Source organism: Neolamprologus brichardi, chromosome 16 (assembly GCF_056152115.1).
Source record: "Neolamprologus brichardi isolate AB-2024 chromosome 16, ASM5615211v1, whole genome shotgun sequence".
Taxonomy (NCBI): domain Eukaryota; kingdom Metazoa; phylum Chordata; class Actinopteri; order Cichliformes; family Cichlidae; genus Neolamprologus; species Neolamprologus brichardi.
The window spans coordinates 19,465,078-19,484,597 of NC_142119.1; the positions used below are offsets into that span (position 1 = coordinate 19,465,078).

At 40.8% G+C, this 19,520-nt stretch overlaps 1 protein-coding gene across 4 annotated transcripts in view; it reads left to right on the forward strand.

Moving 5' to 3' along the window:
- The first annotated feature begins 9,781 nt into the window (after nt 1-9,781).
- il1rapl1a (interleukin 1 receptor accessory protein-like 1a) overlaps nt 9,782-19,520 on the forward strand; it is a 163,573-nt gene continuing 153,834 nt past the window's right edge. For 3 of the 4 annotated variants that reach the window (XM_087829948.1, XM_087829945.1, XM_087829947.1), the window contains exon 1: nt 9,782-10,530. The gene's annotated coding sequence lies outside the window, so the exon portion shown is untranslated. Of the gene's footprint in view, nt 10,531-11,929; nt 12,043-19,520 lie in introns of those variants that run through there. The other variant, XM_087829946.1, reaches the window with a different exon arrangement.

Genomic DNA, 19,520 nt, shown 5'->3' on the forward strand with positions numbered 1-19,520 from the left:
GTTCTGACTGGGTCTCAGGGTTGTAGATTTCCTCGAGGAAATTTCAGCACCATTTACCAGACCCTTACTCTTATGATTGCTTTCTCTGGATGAAAACTTTTGAAAGACAGATTTAGACATTATATAATTTATAAAAGCACGCTTGGAGAAGTTGTGTCTCTCAAAAGACAGGTAAAAGGCAGTTAGAGGCAAGGAGACCATGTTCAACCCACTATGCCCTACGTAATAGTCTGTAATTGTTTTGCATGCTGAGTGCTGACGTCCTGCGGGCGTCTCTTGGAATGAGATGGGTTATATTTCCATTTTCAGTTCTATATGGATGAGTCCAGGCCTGCACTACTAATAAGCAGATCCACCACACTTTAAGAACTTGCTTAATTGCTGATTCTTGGCTGACCTTGCTGTCTGCACTTCACTTTAGAGCCTCAATTGTGGCTTGTCAATTTCTATGTTAATGAATACTAGAGGCGCAGGGAGGGACGGGGAGAGGACAATTGTTTTCAGAAAAACTTGATGTTCAGCAGAGGAGTTATGTGATTAAAATATTGTTAAGTAACCTTGTATTAAGAGAGTGAAAAATAAAAGACATTAGATTACAAATGCACTTAGCTGCTGTACTTAGTGTCATATAAGAAGTGCTACTTGTCAAACACCAGCTTTGAGAACATCACAAGTAAGTGGGGGCTTAAATCTTACATCTAAATAAGTTCCTTACTCTTGGATTTGGTTCTCATTTATGATATATAAATAAATGATTGTGCTTTTCTTTTCAGAAGAGTAGCGCTTTTCTACTCTTCTGAGCACTCAAAGTGCTTTACACAACTTGTGCATTCACCCATTCACATAGAAAGCACTTTTTCTAGGTGCTTTCTATGTAACATTCACACACTCCGATGGATGCATGTGTGAGCCCAAGGATATTTGGCACGCAGACTAGGGGAAGCCAGGAATCGAACCACCAACCTCCCGATCAGTAGATGACCTGCTCTACTGCCTGAGCTACAGCCACCCCAGGTTATATATGTGGTGGCATCCTGTCACTACCCTCTTCAAAACCCCATTTGTAGAAGGTGCTTGTGTACCTTTGAGTTGACTTTTTCTAGTTTTGTGATATCAGTCCACCGACCAGCTGGCAAAAAATAACTTAGGCAGTCATTTAAACTTTGACCCACAGATGAGTTCATGTGACAGAAATAGTTATTGCCCCCCCTGAGTTTGAATTCTGTAGAACACATATAAGGGTAGCATTGTGTTTGCAGTCCACCATGTGAGCTTCATAACTGAGCTAGCTTGTGTGTTTTGTTTGGAAATTCTCACCACCAGGTTCCGTGACAAAGTTCTGTTCAGGCCATGTGAGAATAAAGCAGGTAATTGTGCTGTGAATTCAAGTGGGCGAGTGGGTGTCATGTGCTATGCCTCCTGCTCTGTGGTAAAAGTGAGGAGAACGACTTTGCCCAGACTTGATTTTTCTAACACTGGAGTTCAGGAAAACTGCTAATGCAAACTGTCGACTGCAGTGACAGCTACACAGAGGCGTAACAGCAGAGGTGTAAGTGAAGCAGCTGCTGATGCTGTATAAAATTACATGTCAAAAATGACAAAAATTACTAATAGCCGGATAAGATGAAACAAGGACAAAACACCGCTGTGCTCCAAATCACCGATGGGTGTGGGCAGGAGTGTTGCTTCATACCTGGTACTACAGCGTCATGGCATAATGGCAGTGAAACATAGCACTGAAATTGTTTAGGCTTTTAGGTTTTGAAAGTTTGATATGAATTCATCTACATTTTTGTGAAAAAAGGCATACTTACATATATTTATACACAGTGTAAGCATGTTTTTTTCCCTTTGGAAGCATCTTTGCACAAATTCACAGCGCGTGGTTATTAAATGTAAATCTCTCCACTCCTGCACATCTGAGACTTCCCACTCTCCCGCCCTCTATTCTTTTCTTTGCATCTCTTACTATCTTTCTATTTTGCTGCACCTTACCATGTATTCCTTTTTAGATGGAAAACAGTGATCCTGCTCCAGTCTTCTGATTAAAAGGAAAAACCTCGACTGGGAATCATCAGGAACGCTCCCATGACGGCTCCAGATGCAAGCTCTTGATTGGCTGCTTGATGTATAATTCAGATTAGATGGGAGATCTTAATGAGACTGACTAATGATGTTGACACGTGTCTCAGCGTGGAAGAGAGGAAAAAGTAATGCCTGCACACTCACAAATTTATTTAAACAGATAACATCAAATGTTCGTCAAAGTCAGAGTATAAAGTCGCGTTTATGACATTCATGTACTGTCAAATTCTTCATGCTCTAGATACAAACGGGTCTGCACCAAGTCTGCAAAACATCATGTATTTTAAGCTTCTTAGATATTAACTTCTAATAATTATGGACTTGTGTATTTTTTTCAAGTTTTCCCATCACACATGTTTTGATGTTTGTCTTCACTGCAGCTGTTTTTCTATTGCTATGATTTTTCCCTTTTTTGTTTTGCTTTTTTAATTTCATACTTTATTTGTAGTATTTGCTTTCAGATGCTTATCATCCTAGGCATGGTCAATGGTTTACTCACACCTGTTACCACACAGACTGCTTTTTGGGTCTGGATTTAGATTATTTTCTTTTGACAACTGCAGCCTTGTTTCTCTAAATGAATTTGTGGATGTACAGACATTTTCAAATAGCTATACACCCACAGTACCAGTGACATACATAGGACCACGCCAAACATTCCCAAATGCACATTACTAGCAGAAGTTCAGAGTATCACTCACTAAGTTCTCCTTCTCCTCCTTTTCTCAGTGTTTTCATGAGATTCAGCTTTAAACTTTTTTAAGTTTTTGTGATAATTTAGTCAATGGTTTGTTGGCAAGTTGCAAAAGGAGAAAATGTAGTTCCCAGTTGAAATATTCAGCACTACTCAAAATGCGAATAAAAACCCAAAACAACCTAAGCTATGAATAATAAACTAGCCTTTTGCAAAAAGTTATTTAACACAGCAGTGGAAAAAAACTCAGAGTGATGCAATGACAAGGTCATGTCACAAAACAAGGAGTTTTCGCTGTTTTAGAGGAGAAATTGTCAGTGTGTGACTGACGTCAAAAGGCTTGAATTTTGGATCAGAAGGTGAAATGTCCTTCTTTTTTTGTATATGTATTTTAAAAAACAAATGAAAGCATCAAATATGTAGGTTGATGTCCAAGACTTTCTGTGACTGAAATAAAACTCTCCACAATGCAACAATAGCTGTTAGATGATGAGTGGTTTTAGATCATGATGATCCAGCAGTGGGTGGTACATTCTTATAAAAGCCCAGACAGAGAAGTTATTCTGAATCCACCACTTGTACTCTTCAACTTTGTTTTAACCCCCTCCTCTCCTGCTCTGCATTTTAAAACGAAACCCAGCCTTTAACTTCTCTGGAAGTGCATCACTTGGTGAGGTTAATTAGATGTTGATGCCTTTTCACACGCTATGATCAAACACGTATGCTGGACCGTCAAATTCAAAGGCAATGGCACTGTGATTCGGAAAGATGCCAATTTAATCAAAAAGGCTGTTCACAGCATTCAGCACATGAACTGGCCAAAACGATGACATAATCAAGGACAAGAAAAGGTGTCCAAAAGTTTTAGAACTATTAGATTTCTTGTACGTGTGAGCAATTGCTTTTCCCAAGGTCGCACACGAATCTGCTGGCAGCGTCAGTATCAGTTATAAAGAGGTTAAATCACTTCTAACGGAAGGATTTGAAAAAGGAAATGGCATTTTGAAAAGTAAACCTCTGAGGGACTGGTAACAATAAAGCAACTCTCATTCTGATGTGTTGGTTTTAATTCAGTTGTGTGCTCTGGCTGTCAGTGGTTTTGTGCTGGCACAGATGTGCATACCAGATGAGCAGGGGAAATGGCATCATCTCTACAATTACAGGAAGGTCACGACCTGCTGTCACAGCAACCGTTTGGCATCCGTTTAGAAACTGCTTGGCACCCGCAACCTGCAGATTTCATAAACCTGCAATTAGGCAATGGGCATGTATCAGTCAGCGCGCTCTGTGAAACATCTGCTTGTCTGTGGGTGTGTGCTATTGCGTTTGTCAGAGTATGTGCATGTGTGTTCGTCTGTCCATTTTCAGCATGTGTGCATATCACAGAAAGAATTAGAAATGATGGACGATGGACACAAGCTAACTAGCAAATTGTAAAAATCTCTCATTGAAGCCTTAGAAGTGGAAGGTGAAGGGACATCCAGTATAGTCTCTTGGAGATAAAGAAGCGTTATTTCTCTTTTATGACAGCAAATTCCTAAACAGTTGGAAAAAGAAATGGCGTCTTCCTGATGTCTTAGTCTTTTTGCATATTTGTCACACTGACATTTCAAATCATCCAGCAGACTTTAATATTAGATAAAGATAGTATGCATAAATACAAAATGCAGTTTTTAAATGAGTGATTGCATTTATTAAAGGAAAATGTTATGTAAAGCTACTTGGCTGTGTGTGGGAAAGCAATTGCTCCCTAAACCTAATAACTGGTTGTGCCACCTTTGGCAGCAAGAACTGCAATCAAGTGCTTTTCACATCACTGTTGAGAAATTTTGGCCCGCTGTTCTTTGAAGAATTGTTTTAATTCAGACACACTGGAGTATGTTCAAGCATGAACAGCTTGTTTGAGTTCATGCCAAAGCACCTAAATCTGATATAAGTCCAGATTTTGACTAGTCCACTAGTATTTTTCTTTCTGGAGTCATGCAGAGGCAGATTTTCTGGTATGTTTTTTGACATAACATAAGTGTGGTTGAGCTTCAGGACATGAACTGAAGGGAAAACATTCTCCAACAGAATTCATGATTTTATCAATAATGACAAGTCTTCCTGAAGTATCAAAGCAGCTCATTCTACCTCCACCATGTTTGGCTGTTGGTATACCCTTTTTATGAAATGCTGTGTTTGTGTGACCTTAAATGATGCAGGTGAGGCCTGCAGTTCTTTAGATGATGTTCTGGGTTCTTTTGGGAATAACCTGGATGAGTCATCAAGGTGGAATAATTTTGTAGGCTGCCCCTCCTTGGAAGGTTCACCACTGTTTCAGCTTTTGTGGATTATGGCTCTCACTGTAGTTCACGTGCCTGAGTTAAGGTCAGCGTTCATGATCCAATAAACCCTTGAAAATTGCTTAGCGATCACTTTTCAGACTGATAGATGTCAATGACTTTGTTTCTCAGTTGTTCTTGAGTTTCTTTAGATTGAGGCATGATCTGCTGCTTTTTTAATAAAAAATAAACTGTTAAAAAATAGTTTCATGATCTGAAACATGTAAGTGACAAATATGCAAAAAAGCTCAAAATCAGGAAGGAAGCAAATACTTTTCCACAGCACTGTAGGTGGTGAAATTAAAGTATCTTTAGATAGAGGGAGATGAAATAACGACAACTGATGGACAACACACAGACCAGACAGGGACAGATATATAAACTAATGAGACAAATATTGCTCCCAGGAGATGATGAAAAGCAAAACAGAGCTAAAGGAAGAGTGAATATTAGACTGATACTGTGATATCACTCATTTGTTGGAGGCTAAGGTTACACCATGTTTGTGTGCTATCAAATCTATGACAGCGCTATGTGTAAGTGGACAGAAAAGAATTCAATATGGGGTTCATACACACAGTGCTACAAGCAAGATTCACTGGTGGATTTAAGCACTTTGAATCAAACTCACAGCAAGGGGGAAACGGCTTCATCCTATTACGTTAAAACTTTGAGAAATGTTCAAGTAGAAACCAATGGAGAGAAGACCTCAATATTAAGATCAATTTGTCTGTGTGTGAACTCACATTGCAGGAGTACTGCTGTGTTTTAAAAGTCCATGGCTACATCTGTTCTTGTGTTTCCTGTGGCCCACTAGGACACACATTATTTTCTTCTTATTTTCAATTTGGACCAAAGAATTAATTGTTTCTTTATCTGGCTGCATTCATATGCATCGTCTATTTCTGTCCGCTCAGGAAAGTGGGACAAGATGTTAATTCAAGATATCGCCTATTTAAAAGCAAAGTTGGTGATTATTTATTTTTTTAAATTAGTGAAAGAGTCCATATGGAGCCGTTCCCATCCAGTCAAAGTAGCCTCTGTGCAGTGCCACTGAGCAGAAGGAGACTGGACAATGCAGCAGCAAGAAAAAAAAAGAAGTGTGGGAGTAAGCTGTGATGGAGTCCTGTGATCTCTAAGCAGTTTCTATGGCTTCACTTATGCACCGTTTATCTACCGAATATGGAGGAACTAGCCATGAGTGAGTGAGTGAGTGAGCATATTTTTTATTTTTTTATGGAGAATGAAGAGGAAGGTTTATGTCATATCAGTCAGCCTCTATATTTTCTGCAGGCGGAATAATGGTCAGGTACCTACTCATACTCTGAAAGGAAAACTGCGGAGGCAGATACGTCTGTGACGAGTTTCCTGAGCCCTGGGCCAGTGCAGTTATACAAGACAGCCCTCTTCCTTCCTCTCGTTTATGGACACCACAGTTCCTTTTGGGATTTCACAATGAAAGGTGGACAAGACACAAACACATGCAGGGTAATTGTTGTGTGCATAAAAATGCCCACGTGCTGCTTTAGCATTCCTTTTATTCTGTAACCTCAGCTTCAGTGTTGCTCTTGTTTTCTTGAGGGCAGTATACTATGAAGATTGCTGTGTAGTCCCTACAACTGAGATGACCACTATTTAAACAGGGTTGCTATGTTAAGTGGTTGAGAAATATAAAAGACACACAAATGAAACACAAGTTTTTGTTTAGCAAACTGGACAGTATACCTTAGCTGGCATTTTAAATCTACAAAGCACTTGTACTCTTATAAGCTGCAATCCTGGATTACATCATATGATGCGACCATAATCAATACAGCAGTGAAAAAATGCTAAATGAAATGCATAACCGAATTTCACCAAAGAGTTAAGACAATCCTTACAGGTGGGTGGATGGAGATGGAGTTTTATGACTTCCAACAGCTGTTACGGATCTGCACAAATGAATGTTTAAAGTGAGAAACTATGGTGATGGGTCTGACATGATAGATGATCGTGCCTTTTCTAAAACAATTACATCTGCCCATAGTAGATCCCATATCGCTGCTTCCCTAGCTGACACAAGTTGGTGAATGGTATATGGGATTTTGTTTGTGGGGCTTACAGCACTGTCGAAACTTGACCAAGAAGAGATGCTATAGAGCGTTTTTCAAGAAAATTTGTTTTTTTTTGTGAGCTGGTTAGAGCTTTATTCATTTCACATTTTCCTGTGATGGATAAATGATTGAGTTGTAGTAAGGCATGCACTGGAGCTCCACCATATACCATATATAAGACAGCTGTTTGGGCAATCTTATTACATTTAAATGTTGAATCTCTTATTAAGAAAAGCAATTTAAGGTTTCAAATGTTTCAATAAAAATCAGTAAATATGCCTCCAGTAACATGGCCTTTGAGTCAGATGCCTAATATTGATATAGAAGCGGTGCATTTAAGGCACTTAATTAAAAAATACAGGTCTGAATTTAGCTTATTACTCCACCCCTTCCTTACTCCCCATGCTGCTGCAATCCTTGTCCATAGTCTTATTACGTCCCGCATTGATTACTGCAATTCCCTCTTATTTGGGCTCCCTAAAAGGTCCCTTCATAAACTCCAACTTCTTCAAAATTCCACAGCTCGGGTCATAACTCACACTCCGTCAAGAGCTCATATTACGCCAGTTCTTCAGCAGCTTCACTGGTTGACCATAGAAGTCAGGATAAACTTTAAAATCTTACTTCTCACGTACAAGTGTATCCATAAATCTGCTCCTTCCTATTTGTGTGACCTGCTCCATATCACCACTGTTTCCCGCCCTCTCCGATCCTCATCTGCTATTCATCTTACTGTTCCGTCCGCATGTCTTACCACTATGGGGAACAGAGCCTTCAGTCGCTCTGCTCCTCGGCTCTGGAGCTCTCTTCCTCCAGCCATAAGAAATGTAGACTCTCTTCCCACATTTAAGTCACAGCTCAAAACACATCTGTTCAAACTGGCTTATTTGCTTTAGTGCTGATTTTACCTGTTGTCAAGTTCTGCTTTGCAATTTTAACTTATTTTATGACTATTGCTTTGTTTATTAATGTTGTTCTTTTGTAAGCTGACCTTGGGTTTTTGAAAGGCGCCCTGAAATAAAATGTATTATTATTATTATTATTACTCATGGTGATAGTTGGGCTACTCAATTTAGTATGTATTGGTTTCATCCTGGCTTTGATCTGATCTGAACTCCCTGATTAATCATTTACCATAAAAACAAATACATAGAAAAAATATACCACGACCATTTTTATCCAGCAAAAATGTCAAACCAGCTTAAAATAGAAGGCACAGGCACAGAATGGTGCGAGGGAGACAGCGGGTAAAGTGTTAAATATTGCACACAGAGCAAACAATTCGACAATAATTCACCACTGAGTGTGCATTTGGCTGTGAGATTTCAGCTGAGCTGAGACTTTTTTTTCTTTTTCAGACCGCTATTACATGAATTAGTAGGATGTGTCTCATCACCACTGATGGCTCATGCTAACCCAAAATTGGAGATGAGTACAAGAACTGAATCATTCTCTATTGGATTTGTACACCCACACAGGTGTTTTCATGTATTCTGCTGGATTACATGCTGGTGTTAAATGTGGGCAGACGTAGTGTGTGGCATAACTACAGTCCAGGTACCGATAAGATGCTGAAAAGGTGTAATTTGTCCTGACAAAATGGGTGTAACAAACTAACAGATGAGTCAGAGAGTTGCCAATCAAGCAAAGTCTATATATCCAGACCTGAGAACAAGTTTAGTCCAACAAACTTAGAGAAATCTTATTATTTGCTGGCAGTTTCTTGGTAGCATGGTTGCCAAAGAATGAACTAACTTCTAAGTGACTTTCACAGTGAAGCTTACACGATTCTGATTAATGTGTGGGTTTTGCTTAGTGGACTAATCTTCAAGCTAAAGTTCATTACTCAATTAGAAACATTCCCTCTGTTGTTGTGTATATTGTTGTCTGGCTGTTCACCAGTGTGTCTTTGCTTAGAACTGCATGACGCAATGACAACATTATTGCCTCGTGTAGATTTCACAGGCTTCTGAAAACAAGTCCAACAGAAAAAAAACATGAATGTAAAAGCTGAAGATGGTACTTTACTGCAAAACCAACAAACTGTATTTCTTCAGCCTCCACCTACCTCTTGGTTTTTAACAGAAACCGGAGAGCTAATAAAGATATAGAAAATGGAGCTGCTACATAATCACTAATATAAAGAGGTAAATATTTTCTCATTTCAGTCAGACTTCAAACAGTTGTAAATAAGGATGTTATAAAAGAGGGCAGCGGGTAGCCTAGAAGCTCCCTGATGTCTCTGAGATTGTGATGTCGGTGTTTCAAATTCGACAGGTGTCCGAATAACTCCTTTTAATCGCAGCCGCAAAACAAAGTAACAACAAGATTAAACAGTAGGCTGTTTGTAATTCATATTTCCATTTGAACGGACAACATAATACTTTGAACTCACACTTTATTTCAAGCTCCTCTCCAGCGTGAGGCTGAAGCATGCGGTTTTAAGTCCCTACTCTCTTCCCTGTTGATCTCTCCTTTTCCGCACCTCCCATCCCCGTATTTCCCTTTCTTAACCCTGTCCACCTTTTCCTCTCTTCCAACAAGTGAAGAGCGTTTTTTTTGCACGTCTTCTTTGGCGCTTTGAATTGAGTTATCGATGTCTGCTGGAATTTCTCTCCCGCGCCATCCCCTCGTCTACTTTGCCGTTCAGTTGCGATGATGGTGCCAGAGTGCAGGTGCAGCATGTGTTGGAGACAGCAGGGACGGTGTGTGGTGCACTAGGACCAGGGAGCGATTCCTCTCGTCGTGTGCATTGCAACTATAGAGGAGCTGTGGAGGAAACCCCCCCATCGGATCTGGCCATTATATCCATGCATTTCTTTTCCACATCTCCACCGCGCCGCGGCTGAGTGGGGATCGCACCAATCAGCGAGCCTAGGATGGTCAAGCACCCAGGAGAGGATTAGCAGGCTAACCGAACACTATTTGCGTAAAAGTCAGCTGCCAGATATTTTTTTCGGAGGGGTTAGTCGTTTGACAGCTTAGCCCCAACTCGTTTTGATGTTATGTTTTATTTGCTGTAGTAAAATCGTATTTTTTTTCTTCTTCTTCTACCCATCATCCGTTTTATTCCAAGCGCGCAAAGTCACATCTGCGTAGGAGAGCACTTGGCGCACTTCTTCCCCAAAGGACAGAGACAAAAATCTCCATTCTTCTGTTTGGATTTAAACCGGACGATCGGCTGAATGGGTGACCTCGCCGAAACACAGACTATCACGAGCTTGCACACACTATATGGAAACCTGTTTTCTCCATTGACCTGGAGTTGTGATGTCCAAAGCCTTCCTCACTGACTGACAAACGGCGTCTTACCATTTTTGGAATCGAGTTGAAGGTAGGCCAGTTTTCTTTTTTCTTTTTGGCTTTTCGACATAACACGGTTTTTCTGACCATCTGATAAAGTTCGCAGACCTCATTTTAACCCACTCTTCTAATATTACAACCATAGATTGATCGCCCCTGGTCTGTGGTTCTGTCGGACAGTTGCAGTAGTTAATCTAGAAAAAATACACGGTGGAGAAAGGCTAATATACATCAGTATAATAAAGCTCTGAGTCAGTCAAACGCTTTTAAGGGGAGAAGTTCAACACATGCTGTGGAAACGATGTAATTGACTTCGAATATAGATTACAAAGGGCTTCAAACATTCAGGAAGCCAAAAGATAAATAATTAAACTAAAGATATTCGTCGCAATGTGAGAGGCAACCTCAGTGCCTGCCTTTTTTGTTTAGTTTTTTTCTTTTTTTGGGAATGAGTGGTCCTGTTTTGTGTATTTGGCTCACGATATGTTTGCTCATGAGCTCAATCATGGAGATTCCGGAGAAACCCTCTGCAGTGCAGTCTCATACATCGGGCCGCCGGGCTCACTGGAGCTCACAAAGGAGAGGATTTAGATAAAGGTGTAAACGAAGCAGCAGCTTTTCCTGAAGGCAGTCTACCAGTAAGCCTTATTATATGCACAATCCTGTCTTTATACGGAGGGATATGGGCTGCTGGTTGCACCGAGGCAATGATTTACCCACAAAAGAGAGCCTCAAAAAAACACAAAACTTATTATGCTCTCTCTCTCTCCCTCTCTCGTGTGTGTCACGTGCACACCCACACACTCTCAGTGATAGTTTGAAATGACTGTGTATGTGCGTGAGAGAGAGTGCGTCACTGTACTTAGGCTGTAAAGCTTAAATTGGAGACATATTTGAATGCCAAAGCTCGCGCACATGCTGTCATTATTTTACTGCCCGAGCAAAGCTTATCCGCGTCATTACGCAAATGTAACCGTATTGAAATGACAGCTTAATCGGATTGGGTTCCTTGCCATTTTGACCTACTGTACGAGTTACCCATGAGGGACGAACAGCGCGGCCCATTGGGTGGAAACGTACAAATACCGACGCATGACGCAGGGACATGAGTTATAGGTGATGATCCTATTTCTGGAAGTGCGCCTGGATTATACATGTCTGAACAATTTAAGCGCTAGTGGAAACATCAAGAATCGCCAGTCTTATTGTTTGCCATGCTGTGTGTGTGTGTGTGTGTGTGTGTGTGTGTGTGTGTGTCTGTGTGTGTCTGTGTGTGTGTGTTTTAAACCTCACTACAGGCAGATATGAGGAGAGACTGTGGGTGGTCAGTGGCTCTTGGACTCATCGCAACCGTGTTCTTCAAGTGAATACGCACACGCTGGTATTAAGCCCCCAAGTCTTTGTCTCGCTGGCTGCAGTTTGAGGTGACACCAAGCCGGAGTCATATATCGTTAATCAGAGCAGAATTTTTGGACTTTTGAAGTTTTTCAAATAACCTTTATCTATTGATGCTTGCCGGGACGATATCATCCGTGGGACTGAGGTGAGCCTCATCTCCAATTCACGCTGTTAACAAAGAAAGTCGTGAAACTGAACCGTCTCCGCCTCACGCTGAATTTTCAGTGTAGTTTGTGTGAGCACGGGGCCTCGCTAATAAATTCGTAAAGTCACTTCTGTCTGATGTTTCACGGTGCAGCAGATAAAAATGGCAGGCCGTCGCTCTTGCCAGCAGCACCTCGTCATAGGAGAGATGACAGGAACTGTCCGTGGTGCTGAAACAGACAGCTCCTTTGTTCAACTCTGGGCAGAAATGTTCGGTTGCTGCTGTAGGCTAACTCTCCTCGGCTTGTGTCACATTTTGTGTGTTAAATACTTGGACAGCTAGTGAGTCACACACATGTTGCATCTATCTATCTATCTATCTATCTATCTATCTTAGATTGGGACAGGATCACAGCCTTTGCTTTAAATGGCATCATCGTGTCTGCTGAGTGGTGTTAAAATCCATTAGCTGATCACCATAAAGTGGGGCTTCTCTTGGCCATGTGATCAATTGTTTTTTCTTTCTTTTTGTAAATGAAAATAACAGCTATTGACACCAGAAATAAGCCCAACACTAAAAGCAGACACAAAGAGCAATTATGCCTCACTATGGTGCTGTAACTGTAAAATGTCAGTTTCAAAGAAATAATCTCTTCTCAGTCTTTCCGTGTTTGCAACACATACACACACAAAATATGCTTTCAAATAAAACTTTTATTTTTAAGCCAGTTTTATCAGTTTTTCCAAAAATGAAGTACTTTCTTTATAATACAAACGATTGTGTTCTTGGGGGAAAAACAGCATGTCTCCTGCTTTATTTTCTTTTTGGATTCCACAGAGCTAAGCACACAAAGTCTCTTACGACACATTTGGTGCTAAAATGTGTTATAAACACAGTTGTGGCGTTGATATACAGCCCAAGTGGAAATCCGATTATCTCTGGTGGGGATGGGGGGTGTTGTGACATCTAGTGTGCGCTGAATGATTGACTGTACTGTTTATCTGTGATTACTAATAATATTCACATCAGTGTATCAAAATGTCATTATGTGATAACAATCTTGATACCAAGTTCAAGAAAGACATGCTGATCAGTGCCCAGTGGGACCACAGCAAGCTGATTTGTTTGCGTGTTAATGGTCATCTGGTGTGGGGGGAATCGCTAGTACAGACTTCCTGAAGTGGTCTTTCGTTGGTGATGAATGGCGTGTGTGTTTTCCCCTAACGCTGATTGAATTAGGCCACCCTGCAGTTCCATTGCTTTCCCTAGGAGCAAAGGCGATCCTGCAGTGAAGTTTATCAATAAGCGGGTGGATGGAGTGTTGCCGGGGGCAGACAGCCGGTCATGAGGAGGGGGAACACGCTTAGGGAGAGTCCCACTGATCACACGGCAGATTGGGAGCCCTTGGTGCTAGCGTCTGTCGGTCCCTGCCGTAGGGGAAGAATGAGCAGTGGAGCCACACAGAGCTGACCTAGAACCACACACTGGGCCAACTTCAGGTCAGCATCCTGGGTGAAGGCAGCTCAGTTTAGCTCTTTTTCTTTTTCTTTGTGGTTTTCTTTTTTTGGAAGCATTTTTCTGTGTTTCTTTATCACAAAATATTCGGTCAATTTACCACAGTTGTGATCAGGTGCTGAACATGGTTGATTCAGAACAAAGCGTCTAGCGAGCGCAGCATTTTGATGGCTTTGTTTTGAAGGCTGGTTGCTTTGATGTGGACCCCCATGAGGCCACTGGCAGCTGAGCTCCCACTGTGGCAGATTGATATTTGTAATTTAAGGGAAGCTGTCACACAGCATCCTCCAGATGGAGAGAGCCGCAGAGGCACGCAGTCGATTAAACACGGTTTGTTTAGAAATAATCATTTTGTTGTGGGAGCTGAGGATTCATTTGAGGCATATTGGCTCTAAGGTTCAAAATGCTCAATTATATCCTTACACACACACAAAATCACAGCATAATAACACATAGATATAGCGTACAGAGTGGTGTCAGGGAAGCTTTTAGCTTTTAGCCTGTCAGTTATCTGATGAAATCGTTCAGATCGCCACATCACAGTAGAAAGGACAGGTCAGTGATTTGTGTCCCTGCTGCAGAAAAGGTTGAGTAAAGGTTGCGAGCCAATTCATTAATTCACTCACTAGAGTGTGCGCACATGCACATGCACGCATGTACTTGCATGCTGTTTTAGTCACTGGACTATTGGAATTGATATCTGGGGGAAGGGTCATGTTTTAAAGAGCCATCTTCTTCCTGTCACATTGATTGACAATAAAGTAACAATAAACATCTCAGAGAGAATACTGCTTGATTAACTAGCTTCAAAGGAACCATACATGGACAATAAATCACGTTTTCATCTCACAAATTAGGACGATGGCATTTAGATGCCGGTTTGAAGACCTTCCAGCTTGAACTCATGACATTCCTGCTCATAGGTCTAACTGGTAATGTCAAATCCCATGAGGAGTTTAAGAGCAGTAATTTATATATTTATGTGATATTATTATAAATGAGCCACTGTTATTGTGTATGAAGTGTTTGAAAAAGGAGGGAGAAAATGAGGCTGGGGTTTGAAAATGCTATAAAACATAATGTGATACAATTTCACAGATATTGACAGTATTTATGACACTTTAGAATATACATTTTGCCTCTGATATATTTTCATTGTAAAATGCACTCCCAGATCAAATATCAGTAAGATGATAATAGTCAAGATGGCATTAATTCATTTATCATTCATATCGACTTGGGCGTGGTGAAGGATGACGAGGCCAAGCTGATGCATCTAGACAATACAGCATGGTATTCAAGCATCTTTAGTTCTATGGCCAGACTGGGCAACTGCAGTGTTGTACTCAGTTTTTAAGAATGCCAAATGTTTTTCTATCAGCCAGTCATTTACACCCTTTCTTGTAATTATACCATATTTTTTCCAGTTGCTTCAGTTTCTCCCACCATAACAAATGCTGAGCTGGTGCTGCCTGTTCATAAAGAGTTTCAATAGGCATGTATCAAATTTGAGGTTAAAATTGTTAAAAACGCTTTTTATTTACTCCATTTACTTGTTTTGTTTAAGAGGACCATGGCACATTTACCCTTCCTTATTATCATGGCAGTTTAAATATATGTGGTGCTTTTAGTTGGTGCTAATACTTTATGGTAGATAAACAAGAATGAGGGTGCAGCAATTGAGGTATTTTACAAGAACAAAAGAAAAAAAAATAATTTTGTTGATTTTGTTTTTTATAAATAGGAGATGAAGAAAAGTCCTTATCACATGTTTATACAGGTGAATAGTAAAAGTCCTTAGTCGACAGCAAAACAATGATTATGCAATCAGATTAGGAAGTTTAGCCACTCCAGCAGTCCTGAAAGTACGGCATATTTGCAGTGTAGGCTGGGAAATATAGTTTGCTTTTATGCAAAAACTCATTTGAACTGTTACCTCCTTATTCTACTACCAGTATGTATTTGGAAGTAAAGATAATCAAATAAAAAAAACTGAAATTTCATTTAATTGTAGGGGAATTACACCCTTAATCATGGACCTCATTATAAAGTTATTGTGTGTTTTTGATATTAGTATTCTTTTTTCTTTACTTTCTCTGAAAAAGCAAAATTTAACATTCACATCAGAGAACAGAAAGACAGTAATACAGCTCACTGCAGGATCCTTGACAGTAGATGCTTGAACATCTGTACTGATACTGATATCTCCCTGATAACCTCTCCAACATTATCGCTCTCACAGCACTTGGCACAGATCCCACTTCACTGATTCCCTCATCTTTCCTTCATGCTGTAACTTTGGTCTGTCTGCCTCAAGTTTCTTTCAGGAGCACATTTTTAGAAAACTTAACTTCTTACTTTCACTGTACTTTGAAAGCTGTCAATGTAAACAAAGTTAGGCCTGTGAAGGTTGCTTTCAAGAGCTTGGCTCTTTAATTCAGTCGCTCGGAAGCATAAGCTGCCAGCTCTTACAGTATTTAGATTAAAGTGGTGTCGATTTTGTACCTTCAAGTCACTTTGCTCACTAGATAAAAATGCCTTTATGTTTAGACATTTATTGAGAAGACTAATGGAAAATGGCCTGTACTTCTAAATCGACCAGAGACGGAGATGAACACGGGGTAGAAAAAATGAGGAAGGCGGGTAGTTATTTAAGGAAACAGGGAAAAAAATCTGCATTATCTGGAGGCTTGATGTGCAGAGAGCAGTCACTGAGGGGTGGCGATGTGGGGGTTTGGATATATAAAAGTTAAAGAGAGGTACACATACTTGCTTTCAATAGCTATAGAGCCATACTCTTTAAGCTCGAAGGCTGGAATGCAAGTTTGAAAGCCGATTAAATATCGACATAAATCAGCCACAAAATTAAAACCACTGACAGGTGAAGTGATCAGTGATCGTCTCATTACAATGTAGTGCTCTGGTGTTGCCCTTAGCACATGAGTAAGACGAAAAAGAGACCAAGTAGTTCATTTAGCTTACAAACTAAAATCCCATAGAGCACCCACAGGATACACCTGAAAAAGCCTCCATGCAGGCCCCTCCCCGTAATCCACAGGATCCAAAGGGTTGATCCAGTCCTGCCAATGTTCCAGTGCCAGACCCTACAGGACACCTAGAAAGGTCCAGTCTTCATGCCCTGATGGGTCAGCTGTGTTTTCGTGGCTCGAGACAGCCCTAACTTAGCACAGGCAGATGGTTTTAATTGTGCCTGAAGGTTGGATCTTTCAGGAGGGTGTAACACCAAAAATGAATTATTTAAGACTATTTTCATAAGAAGATTTACAGGGAGTTTATTTTAGCTCTTAACCCCCAAACATATTATGACTACATCAGTGCACATTTGTTGCCAGATAGAAGTTTAAAGAGTTTTATTATTTCATTTAAAAAGTCTTTATTGTGTTTTGGATTAGGCCTTTTTCTCTCTTTTGATGGGAGCTGGACCAAAATGGAGCCAATCGGGATTTCTAACATTTTAATTAAAATGCAATAATTGGAGTGAGATTGTGTAACAGGACGCTGTCAATCAAATCTGATCAGCTGAATGAAGGCAGATTATCAGAATGTTTAAACTATTATTTAAACGTGTTAGCTTTAGCTTCAGTTTTTACTTTTATAATCATATATTTGATGGAAATGTTAGAAGTTAAGGAAGAAGTCTAAGGGATTTAAGAAAACTGTAAAACTAGTTGTTTCTTTAAAAAGAAGAGGAAGAATTGGGGCTATGCAAATGTTTGAAGGATTTAGACTTTTAGGGAAGATGTTATAGTGCAATCATTCACCCTTTATTTTTTCTTAACACTCTCTCTGAGCAAAACCAAGGTTTGATTTTAAACCATGAGCACAATCTGGTTTCAGACTTAACCATGTGTTTGAGTTTCCCTAAACCTAAAAACACTTCATCTCAGAAGCCAAAATAAGACTCGATAGAAGAGATTAGACAACATTCATGTGGCTCATTTTGCAAAACGACAAATGATCTTTGTCATCATATGATCTAAAAGGACGTGTTGCCCTCTCAGTCTCCATCAATAAAAAAAGAAACTCGGTCTGGACATTGTTAATTATTTCCCTTATGATTATGTCTGTCACGAGAACATGCTTGAATAAATCCTATTCCTGACTTTAAACGTATTAGGTTTCTCTTTTACTGTTTGCACGCTGCCTTTGGCCTTGCCATTAAAACAGACGGTCGACCACACCGGCTGTAATGGAATCAATCTCTCAGCTGTCACTTTGCATTGGTCCTGGGCAAATCTCACCAGTGTCCCATGGGTGAACATGTAAGATATGCAATGTGAACGCTTCCAACACGTGTGCTCATACAGGGCACATAAATGAAAGGAGTGCAGGGATGTAAAACAGAGAAATGCTCACAGAGTGGCGCGCACAAGATTAAGCCTGGCAAATTGACTTGTCTTGATGTCTGATGAAATTGTATTTAAAGGTGTAATTTAATCATTTTGCTATTGTAGAATTTGTGCGGAAAGTGAATCACAGTTGTAGCGCTCCTTAGAGACGCGGATGTTGGAAGTCTCAGAGCTGGCAGGTACTTGTAAGAAAGTGGTTCGAATGTTCAAGATCAGATTTGCTCACAACAGTGTAATTGTAAGCTGCGATCTCTCGGTGGACTGGCCCACAAAAAATAGACAGTGGGGCGGGGGGGGGGGGTGACTTTATGTCAATTTTCTGCTGCTTGGCTTGTCATCTTGCCTCTCAAATCCACTCTGATGGCCCTAGCTCTGAGCTATAAAGATGGGAAGACAAAAACAGACAAGGTCATGCAAGAATTGGCACGGGGGAGACAGAGAAAGACGCTGAGAGAGGAAAAGAGAAAAACTCGAGGTGTTTCTACTGTTTCCTAAAGCTGAAACGCTCTGCCCTGTTGTTTTGTCAGCTGCAATGGTCTGTGTTATGGTGCAATGAGACCTCAGGGAGTGGGGACTGCCATAAATATTGCACTGTTCTGAGCAGCCGTCTCTGATGTGGGCTCACATTGTGCACCGGATGCTGGCCATTAGTGCTGTTGGTCAGTAATGAGTGGGCACCAGGGTCTTTAAAACAGTCTTCCAGTTAAATTTACACAGACGCACACACGGGGCAGCAACTTAGCGCAACAGACAGCTTCCTTGTCAGATGATGAGCAAAGATTTAAACTTTGGGATGTAGAGAACTCATAATAAACAAACACAAACAAAGGAAGCGGCGTTGTTTTAGTGAAGGGCCACTAGTGTTTGTTGGAGCTGACATTGCAGTGTGTTTTGTCGAAGGTCAATGACATCTATGGGTCTGTTCATCCTGGATATGCTTGTGTGTGTGTGTGTGTGTGTGTCTGCACACACATAGAGACACACACACACAGGCCGAGTCAGTCCTGTTCTTGGCTCCAGCAGTGATCTGGCACTTCTCCTAGTTCTGCAGCCCCTGCCATGCATCCCTCTCTCCCTCCCTTTCTCCTGCTGCCTCTCCTCCTCCCATCCCTCTTTTCTCCCTCCATCCACACACCAGTGCAGATCAGCCTGCCCGGGCCTTGCAGGGTGTCAAAAAAAAAAAAAGGAAATAAAAGAAAGAGAGCTGACTGGACTTTCACCCCAGCTCTCCCGGTATGCTTTCTCATTTCTGGCTCAGTTTTTAATGCTTTGCTATCATGTGATGGTAATATGGCAGCATTATGTACCCAAAATACAATATGCCACTCAAAAGATGTTGAACACATGGACTGTGAAGAGCTGTGACTAGTTACAGGCTGGAGCTGCAATCAACAAAGTCCATTCATTATTCCTTTGACAAAACCTAGATAACCCCACAACAGGGATGTACCAACACACATATAAGAATACCCTGTCTTCAATTTCTGTTTCAGTTCACATAAATCCTGTAATAAGATTCCTTCCGAGATAAGCGGAGTGCTCCCCACAGGGCCCTTTCCCCTCTTGGAGAGAGGCACAGCACTATAGAATGGC